The sequence below is a fragment of the Aplysia californica genome, unplaced genomic scaffold (genome assembly GCF_000002075.1).
Source record: "Aplysia californica isolate F4 #8 unplaced genomic scaffold, AplCal3.0 scaffold00006, whole genome shotgun sequence".
Lineage (NCBI taxonomy): Eukaryota > Metazoa > Mollusca > Gastropoda > Aplysiida > Aplysiidae > Aplysia > Aplysia californica.
This window is the reverse complement of record NW_004797276.1, coordinates 429,804-440,028: the sequence shown is the minus strand read 5'-3', so window position 1 is coordinate 440,028 and position 10,225 is coordinate 429,804. Positions and strand designations below refer to the sequence as shown.

At 39.4% G+C, this 10,225-nt stretch overlaps 1 long non-coding RNA gene across 1 annotated transcript; it reads right to left on the bottom strand.

Moving 5' to 3' along the window:
* Positions 1-474: 474 nt before the first annotated feature.
* On the bottom strand, positions 475-9,277 carry LOC106011483. Its single transcript, XR_001184756.1, has 3 exons — positions 9,201-9,277; positions 3,276-3,337; positions 475-899 (listed from the first exon to the last, which is right to left on the bottom strand). It is a non-coding gene; the product is annotated as an uncharacterized LOC106011483 (long non-coding RNA).
* Between the last annotated feature and the right edge of the window lie 948 nt (positions 9,278-10,225).

Here is a 10,225-nt window from a genome sequence, read left to right as displayed (position 1 = left end):
CTTGCCATTTCTTAAAGTCAGCGTAAGTGTCTGTATATCTGCATTAGCCTTAAGTTACACTTAGAATCACTGGAGTCAATATTTTCAGGATTTCTGTGTAGCTTGTTGCATTCTTTGCATCTTTCGAAGCATTTTTGAAGAACGAGTAAATGATTTCTTCACGAAGGTTGACTGAATGTTCCAACTTGCATTGCAATGGCATGGTTCTTAAAAAAAAACCCATTAAAGCTTTGTTTTCTGAAAATCATAATATGAAAGTGACATTATGAGGAGGAAAGAACTTGCTGCCCGATGGTAACTTCGTTATTCCTGAGACTATAAGATGGGTAGATTGGAAAATGACAAGGAATAGACTGAGATTATCGGACAGGGGTTTCTTATTCCATATTGTTTTGAACAAAAATTCCAAGAAGAGTTACATAATGGAATCGTACAAAGTAGAAAAACAAAACAGAACAATTGCCAACGAACCCATTTGTAAACATGCATAAACAGTTTAATAGAAGTCAAAAAGAAAAAAAAAGTTAAAAAATAACTGAAGGAAAAAAAACCCAGCCTGCTGCATTCACTGGTGTCCCTTCCGAGGCTGTCAGTGGAATCAAAGAGGACTCCTCGCCAAGTTTTGTGTTTGTGTTCGTGTTTTGTGGACACTCCCATCTGTTCCGGGAAACCGCAACACTTTCTCTTCTCTTATGCAGCGCCAGCCCCGGACCGTGCACCGGGTGGCAATAATGAAGACAGAAGCATACCTTGGCCCATGTGTTTCATGTTGTCACCCATACTGGATGCAAGGAGCCATAAGGGCAAGCTACCACTTCCGCCGCCAACCCCGGTAAGGAACCTCAAGAAGTTAGGATTGCTGAACAGGAGCCACGCCATGTTGTCGCCGAACAGAAAAGCTGGGGAAATGTTTCAAAGTCGTACATGATACTGTCAGACAGTGACTGTTTTTATTTATCAACACCCAAAAATGTGAACCAAATAAACCTGAAAAAAAGGGAATAAAGATCTCTAATCCCAACAATATCTGCAGTAATGTGCGCTTTGTAAAACGACGGGACTACGCTACATCGATATCAACTAACAGATCGTGTGGTCAGTGTATGTTAACAGAATTGAGCTTTTCTGGCTTGTTGTTACCCCTCTCCCTTATCTATTTTTCTACTCTTCCTCCTCATCCCGCTCCTTTTCCTACCCTTCCTCCTCCTCTTTCTCTTCTGTCCCTCCCTTCCTCCTCTTCTCCTTTCTCTCCCACCTCCTCCTTTTCCTCCTATTCCCTCTTCCCTCTTCTTCCCTTCTCCTCTCCCATCACCATCACAGCCACAATTGTCAACGTTTGGTATTGGAATTACTTTTGTTACCCATTAGATCCTGAAAGGAAATAGAAGCCAGAGCTGTTCTGTTATTCTTTGAGAAAGTCACGTAATAATATTTTCAACGGCTCAAATTGTAATGCATGGACCACGAGGATTCGTGTTAGTCTATTGGCATCCGTGGTCTTTCGCTTGGGCTCTGCCTCGGCGCGAGTTTGATTCATACGCTGGACGGAATGTTTCACGTGCAGCCTAGACTGGCCCTGACATTGTCATTGACATTGGCAGGAGTCAAATTGCCTTCAGTTTTTTTACCCTCTCTTCCTTTTGGGGCAAAAATTCCCCATCGGTATTTATTACCATGGCAGATTTAACTTTAACTACTAATTTTTCGTGGACGAGCACAGTTTCATCAAGAGTTTTAATGCCTGCCTTTATACCACTCACGACTCCTCCACCTACCCCCCCCCCCCCCCAAGGTAAAAATGACAGTACGTGTATCGACTCAGAGAGATTTGCGATCGGATAAAAGAAATTTAAACATAACATTATTTTAAGAGCGCAGTCTCAGATTTATCATTGAAAAAGGGAAAACCCCATGTGTACGGGAAGAGCCCTAACGTTAAATTATAGATCTAGTGTTACTTTAAAAACCACAAAAAGCCAAATTCAAAAGTTGGGGTAGTTTGTTTACAGCGTTGCCAATGTAGAATTTCTGAGAAACTATGTTCTGTTAACATTTTTTGTTGTTGCGTGGACGATTTGTTCATTTTATAGGTTATAACACAGTTTAAGGGGAAACCAAAACGATACATGTATACTCTATATAGCCGTGTAAAAAGAAAGCTACGATAGTTTTACTACGTCTGAAATAGTTGTGTGATAAGCTTGAGGTGAAGCCTAAAAAATTAATCCAACGATGGGTATGGTAAACGAACTGGGGGGTCAAAAGTGCCGACATAATCAGCTAGCGCCATTTTTTTTATAGAGAAGTTTCTGCCAAATGATATACGGTCTCTGACTACATAAACATCCACCTCTCTAGTTTCCCATCTTATGACCTTGTCGAGAATTTTGGTAGATAATGGCAACAACACCATTGATGGAAGATGCGCAACCTATAAGATTATACTAGGAAAAATGCTTCTTCTGGGTTGAGGAAAGCCGGAGAATGGGATGTTCTTCTTGTGACCTTTTACTAACCTTCATTTACCCCAGAAGTACCTCGATTCATGGGTTCCATATGCTCATATTTAAAGAAAATACGTGGGTGGTTGGCATGTGTTCTGGTGTGGTTTGCTTCTTCTTTCCTATCAAACATCTATCATTCTTATCTCCCCTTCTTTTTATTTTTGTTACTCTCTTGTAACACCTCTAATCTCCTGGCGCTCATATGACCTTATGCAGTTGCGAGCGACGTAAAATTTCTACTAAAACTAAACTAAAGAAAATACAATCAACGTGATTACATTGGAAAAAGGGGGAAAAGTTTTTTGCTGATTCCCATTTAGAATAATAGTTGTTGATTAGTGGTATGGAGTCTGTTACTTCTTTTTTCTTCTCTCTCTCTCTCTCTCTCTCTCTCTCTCTCTCTCTCTCTCTCTCTCTCTCTCTCTCTCTCTCTCTCTCTCTCTCTCTCGCGCGCGCGCACTTTCTCGCTCACGCTCACGCTCACGCTCACGCTCTCTCGCTCTCTTTTTATTTTATTTTATTTTATTTTATTTTATTTTATTTTATTTTATTTTATTTTAGGGGGGGGGGGGGGGGCAGGGGATGATTTGAATGCAAGGAGAAAGTGAAATAGAAGGTGGAAGCGGTATGAATGACTGACAGACAAATGAACGTTCCCAACATGCACCATTGTGTGGGCCACTAATTTAATTGTTTTGTCTATAAAACATGTGAACTGTTACTGAGTTAACATCACTTTAACAAGAAAGTAGTTTCATTGTATTAACATACCTTCATCACAGACATGCATACAAGGGCGACAGCCAATACTGTTGAGGTCTTCATGTCTGCGGCTGCAAAATGATGATAATAATATTATCAATAATAATGATAATAATAATAGTAGTAGTAGTAGTAGTAGTAGTAGTAGTAGTAGTAGTAGTAGTAGTAGTAATAATAATAATGATAATAATAATAATAGAAAATAAAACAGAATAAAATACGAGAAATACATTTTTTAAACTTCATGTTTTCTTGCAACATGTATCTCCGAGCGTGGGAAGCTTTTTTATGCAATATCTATTAGAACAGAAACAAGTTCTAGGATACTGTATCCTAATAAGACCCTGCTTGGCCCTGTCTGGCAGAGCGAAGCTGTCCATCTCCACAATAATGTAATATTGTGCCAACGTGGGTTAACACATTTACAACTAATCATAGCCGATTGACCTTAGTTGTTTGATTGGTTGTCTTGTTGTTTGGAAAAGAAGGTCTTTCAGTTAGTACATTGTTTACAGTCCTTGGTCAAAGAACGACAGAACGCACTCTCACTGACCGGCGGCCACTCTTAGACAGAAGTCTAAAGATGTAAACATCTTCACGCACTAGAAAACCGCCAACCAACAAACCTATCACTTCGAAAGCCAATCTATAATGATCAGGCGAGGTTCGTCCATAGAGCACGGTCGTGCAGTGCCGCCCAAATTTTTAAAATATTCTATTACGTAAACACCCACAATAATAAAATAAAAGAAGCCAGAAACAAACACTAGCCAAATATTATATCAAAACAAGGTCCTCACTGGCGTCATTACTGTCATTTCTGTGTCTATAGCGCCGTAAAACATCGACTGTGCCATGCCAAAGTCCATGCGCTTTAGCTAAACATAAAAGGATATTTCACAGTGTAACCTATTAATCGCTCTTGGGGATAACCCAAGCGATGACGACACTCGTAGCGAGTTTGGCGGCACATTAATATTAATAAGACAGCACATCTCAAATGTGCTCCAGCCGAACAGTGCCGAAACATAGCCCACAGTTGGCAGTCTAAAAATAAACGTGATAAACCGTACGTACGCTATTCTTTGCCAATATTATGTGAGCCCTGGAGCAATCCAGCGGAGTGCTCAAGTGAATTGTGATTGGTTCATTGTCTGTCTTGCCACTATTTTAAGTGACTCTGTGACTGTGAACCCTAGGCAGGGAGGTGAACGTGACCGTCCTATGACTTGTGCCTTTGAATGGTTTTGTAGGGGAGTAGTGAAAGTTATTACTTGAGTGTTCAGTTCCAATCAGAGGCGAAGCGTCTATATAATCAACTAATCACTGCTTCCCTTCCTAATTTTGAAACATTGTCGCAGTCAAATTCACCCATAGACGTAAACCTCATAAATTAAATGTAAAAAGACGCTCATAATCACCAATGAACAATAGACTATGCCTAACCTTCAAAACCGTTTCATTGCCATAGAAATAGCCTATTCGCCCCTATCGGGCCACTCTATAAGCAGTCACAAGCTTTGATTAAGTAAGCTTAAAAGGAGGCTTAAAGAGTCTACCAATAGAGTTGAAGGGAACATGTGCATAGCAGTCAGAACTGTTTCATTGCCACATATACCCTGTTCACCCCTTTCGAGCAACAGTTATAAGCAGCGACACGCTCTGATTATGTAAGCTAACTATTACACTGGTCGAGTCTACCTCACAGATGTGAGGGGAACTAAATCCTAATAATATCTTGACTGCTGCAAGTGCTTGTTTTATTTTCCTCGACTTTTTAACGTCCTATAATCAGATCGTGACCTCGATTATGACACCGGCTCCTGGCCGCGAAAAGCTAGACAAAAACAGCCAAAGGTGAAATAAAAAATTAATAATTGGCATGTTCTACCAAAGTGTTTCGACTGTCTGGTATAACATGCCATTGTAGAACTGACATCTCTGCTTCTTTCCTTGGTGTTCGTGTATTCAAATCTAAAGTTAAATTTAAAGTTAGTTAGAATAAATATTTAATGAAATACTTTCCTAATTATTTTAGCGGTTGAATATGCATACAACATGAATTCAGGATTTGTTTTCATTTTCTCAGAGTTGCCGCCTCCAGTAAGATTCTTGTGACTTGTGTGAGTGTGATATCTCCAGGCCCTATCTGGTCCCATCTCACTTTGATTACCCTGTCAAACAAGTCAGCCTTCTCCCCTGGTTCCAATACAGGATGAACGAAATTGATGTTAAGCTAACAAACAAATTTAGTACTAGAAATCAAAGCGACAAGTAAAAAGAATGAAAATAAAAGCACGAGGTCCTCCCTCACCAACCCAAAGATCCTAAAATTGTTCAACGTCTCATTTACTATGCCCTTGACTATCTTCAGCATTTAGCATGCGATAGCTTAATTGTGCTCGTCCACTTTTTAGCCCAACGAGCCGCCCCTGATAATGATTGTGTGTGTGTGTGTGTGTGTGTGTGTGTGTGTGTGTGTGTGTGTGTGTGTTAACGAAAGCTCTCAACATTATTATAATTCAGGTTTATGTCTCGACATCGACGAACAAAGATGAAAAAGTCGAGCAGTTATACGAGTAAGTAGACATAAATTATGAAAACAATCCCGAAAAAAAAGATATTGTCCTGGGAGATTGGAATACAAGAGTCGGGTACGGCACATGTAGTGACTGCTTTTGAAAATTCGGAAAGTCCAGCATTGGTGAAACAATTGAAAGGCGATTAAGACAGAAATCCCAACTGAACTTTGGCTAGCAATCTACAACAACACCACACACTGACCAGAACGCCATCATAGTGTGCACCGAAAGGCGAGATCGACAAAGAACATGACGTCATCCTTGCTCCTCAACAAATCAAGTCCAGCATCAACAGAGCAGAAACCGCAGTTTCCCCAGGAGCTAATGTAGAGAGGGACAATGACCTAGTCATGACAACATACTGAAGTTCAAGCGAGCTCCAGCCAAACCGTCGCTTAAAATGTCCTCAAGACAGGCTCAAAGATAATAAATCACATTTTTATTCCAAGCTAAGATGGGGGGAAAGTTTGCTGCTCTATATAACCTCGACAAAGATTTAAACACAATGCCTATCGACATGAAGTGTGCACTACTTATCACTACAGAAGGAATCCTCGGAACATGGTGGCAAAAAAAAAGGATAAAAGGTAAGCAAAATACCAACGAGCCGGCAAAGGGGTTATATTTAAAATACAGATACAGATAAAGCTAACACTGTTACGCTATCGACTTGGCATGAAATGGGGAAACATTAAACAGCATGCAACCCTCTAAAAGCACTAACCAAAACGAGCCAAACTCGCAACTCATGCCGTCACAGACAACAATGATATATTAAAGAAATGGTCTGAACACTGTAGCGAGCTCTAAGATTATGAACTCCCATCAAGATAATTCTACATTATTACATTGAAGAGGATAGCTCCGAAATATAAAGAGAAGAAATCAAACAGACAATAAAGAAATTCGAGACAGGCAAATTCCCAAGCGTAGATAATATACCAGCAAAGTTGCTCAAAACTTCCAGTCTTCCAGTAACCAGTAAACCAATGTGTTTCTAATCCTTTGACAAAAATATGGCATAAAATGGCACACAGAATGGTCCCAATCTCTAATAACCCCCCCCCCCCAACCTAAGAGAGGAAACCCACACCAGTGCCAAAACTTCAGAAAAATCAACTTAATACTCTATTCAAGGAAGATAATGCTACCCACCGTCCTAAATCGCCATGAACCACCAACTAAAGACAAACTAGCGGAAGAAAGGGTGAGCTTCAGACCGGTGTGGAGCATTGTGGAACGAATCGTCAACTGTGGAATCCTGATATAGCGAAACATCTCCAACACCTTCCTCAGTTTCATACATTTCAATAGAATCTGACATGACGACGTTGGGCTTTATTTAAGATTGAAAAAAAGGGCTAATTGATACTATAAAGGCGCTTTACAACAATATTATAAAGAGGGACAGATATATTTCAAACAACCTATTCAATCCATTTCTTGACAAAGTTATGAGAGATACCATCTTTGACAACCACATCACCACAATAATATTTGGGTGATTTAACAATATGCGACGTCCAATTTAAGGGCAAAATAGACCTCACAGCGGGCTTCATCATTAAATTGCACGACATAAAAACCAACATTTCATTAGGAATAGACGCTAGTACAGAAAAGTCAAAAGTCAACACCATCAAAGGAAGCCTAGCTGAAATAACCACGAACAAGTAGAAACTAGAAGAAGTCCACAATTCAAATGTATTGACTCTTTACTCTTTGGTGACAAAAGACTGAACATCATCTGACGAACTCAAGGCAGAATAATAAAAGCAACAGCAGCTATTTCCAATGTTTACAAAAGAAAAGAACAACACCAAGATCTGCTTCAAAATCAGATGCGAAGTATACAAATCTCTTGTCTTTTCAATCTTTCAATATAGCTGTGAATCCTGAACATTGCTGGATGAAATCGAAAGATGGATCACATTGTTTGCGATTATTCTTAAAAGCATACGTCAAAGGGAACAAAACAAACAATGATTTGTGAAAAGCAATTGAAAATATAGTTGGTTAACAAGAACTACTACTAGCCACCGTAAAAAGAGGAAACACCGCTTGGTTCAGAAAAACAGCCCAGCATGAATGCCTCGGAAAAAACCTTCATGCAGGGCGGTGTTGAATGCAGTCGAAATAAAGGTATAAAAAGTAGGTACACCAACATCAAAGAATAGATTAGTTTGAAGGCAAGAGCATTCTTCAAAAGGGCGACAGAGAGAGGGACTTGGAGTAAAACTTCGACATTTTCTGGGTTCTGTTTCCCCTGACAACGCAAATCAAGAGACAAGTGAGAGAATGGGTTAGAAATTAAAGATGATCAAATACATAGAAGCTTATAAACATAGTAGACACATTCTGTCTTTCTAAATTATGGTTTTAAAAACTATCTTGAGGTCATTCAATACCGCCTGGTTTGTACAATGTTTCAAAAACTTGAAGGAGAATCAATTCCATTATCAAGGCCTTGTTTCACACCAGGAGGCTCTTGAGAATCAGGGGAAATTAAGGATATTAAACAGTGGATAGGGGATAACTTGAACAGACTCAAAACAAAAAGTGACAATAAAAAATTGTGGAGTGGTAGTGGGATGTATTTATTCCCAAAAGCAGACAAAGTGCTAGACTAAAACAAGACGGATAACTGCATTATGGTGTTCTTGACTAGAACATTTAACTCATTACTTTAAAATACTGTAGTAGTTTGTCCTTAAAAGACAAATTAATGTTTTGAATCTACCTTTTCAGCATTAGTGTAAGCCTTTTGATACACCATGTCACTCTGTAATTGACATTGTGAAAAAATGAGTGAATATGCGTTCTTAAAATGTGGACATGAATGAGACTTTTCTGCACCGAAGTTTGCTAACTATTAAGAAAAAGGGTTGGGCGTCGTGATGGCTTTAAAAATGTCTTAATTATGTTCATTAAGGTATATTTTTTTCATAAGTTGTCATTCTTTTCATCTAATTCCAAGATGAGTTATTTTTCAAGTAAATAACAGCACCAATTAATGTGTTTGTTCCAGGTGGGCCGCACGCTCATAAAATACGAAAACCGTGAACAACAGCCTTGGTGAACCGGGGTCGAGTCCTTTATTCTTGCCTTTTCTCTGGTCAAGAAGAGTTGGGAGGGTATGCGTTTGAAATTAGAATTTCAAAATCAAAATTCAAACTTTGACTTTTAGTCGTACCTCAGAACTCCAGGTCTTCCAAATAGAAGTGTTAGTGCAAAGCTGGAAAATGCTGTGGTGTAATTACGTCGATTTAAATGTGTACGAGTGCTGCCTCAGAGTAAAATTTATAGCACAAATCAAAACGAGAAAACAAATTTGTGAAAGTGATAATCTCACCTTTGTTTACGAACTGTTAAATCCACAAAATGAGATGGTCAGGTGGCGAGCCACAACGTTCCCTTGTGAGCTTACATGCAGTGAAAACTCGCGACTGTTTCAGCCTGTTTTATATGGATAAGTCACTCTTGACAGGCAAAAGGGGAGGAGTAACCTCTGTGACGTCAATTGAGGAACAGAACCCGTCAAGGCGGAACAAGTTTATAAGACGAAGACTGATGGCAAGGCGCAGCCGACTGCAGACACATTTCTGCGCTTGGCGCTTTCCTGTCACGAGAAGCTCAATGTACAGAGAACAGTTTGCGAGTTCTAGGTCAGGTTCGACAAGTTTTGTTCTTGCAGATATCAAAAAGATTTTACGAAAAAAATTAGAAAAAAATCGAACGACCCAATACTGTATTTTTGAGTCTTACAACAACAGAAATGTTTATGCAGCGTGTTTTACACGTTTGGTGCAAATGGACAATGACATAAACCATTGTAAAAAAGGAGGGGGGGGGATATAAATGGTCTCCAATCTAAACAACTAGGGGCAAAACCTAGTCCTATGGCAAAACCCGTACGTCACAATCTCTACAGAAGAGGAGTGACGCTTTTCCCCAATACTGCGTCTTTCGTTCTTCTTTCTTTCTTATTATGTCTTTCTACGTAAAACCTGATAGCGAATTAATATGTATCTCCAGCACACATTTTGTGACTTACCCCAATTAGATGCGCAGAAACTTTCAGAATAACTGCAGGTTTTTCGCGAAGATTTTTTTCTTCTCAAACCTGTGTACTGTGTGCAATATGGCTCTCCTCGCACTAAGTTCCCCAACGCGCTTTTCTGTGACACTTGATCACATTGTGTCACTATCTCTTGGGTATTTATGGAATATTAATCATTCAATAGGGAAACAATTTTCCTCTTTAAGAAATAATGAGTTCAGGCGTGCGAACAAGCCCAGGTTTCTTTTTGTAATGTGATTGTCCAAAATGCTAAAAATTTTTACCTGACTGTTATCCTATTTTTTCTTTGACCCCCC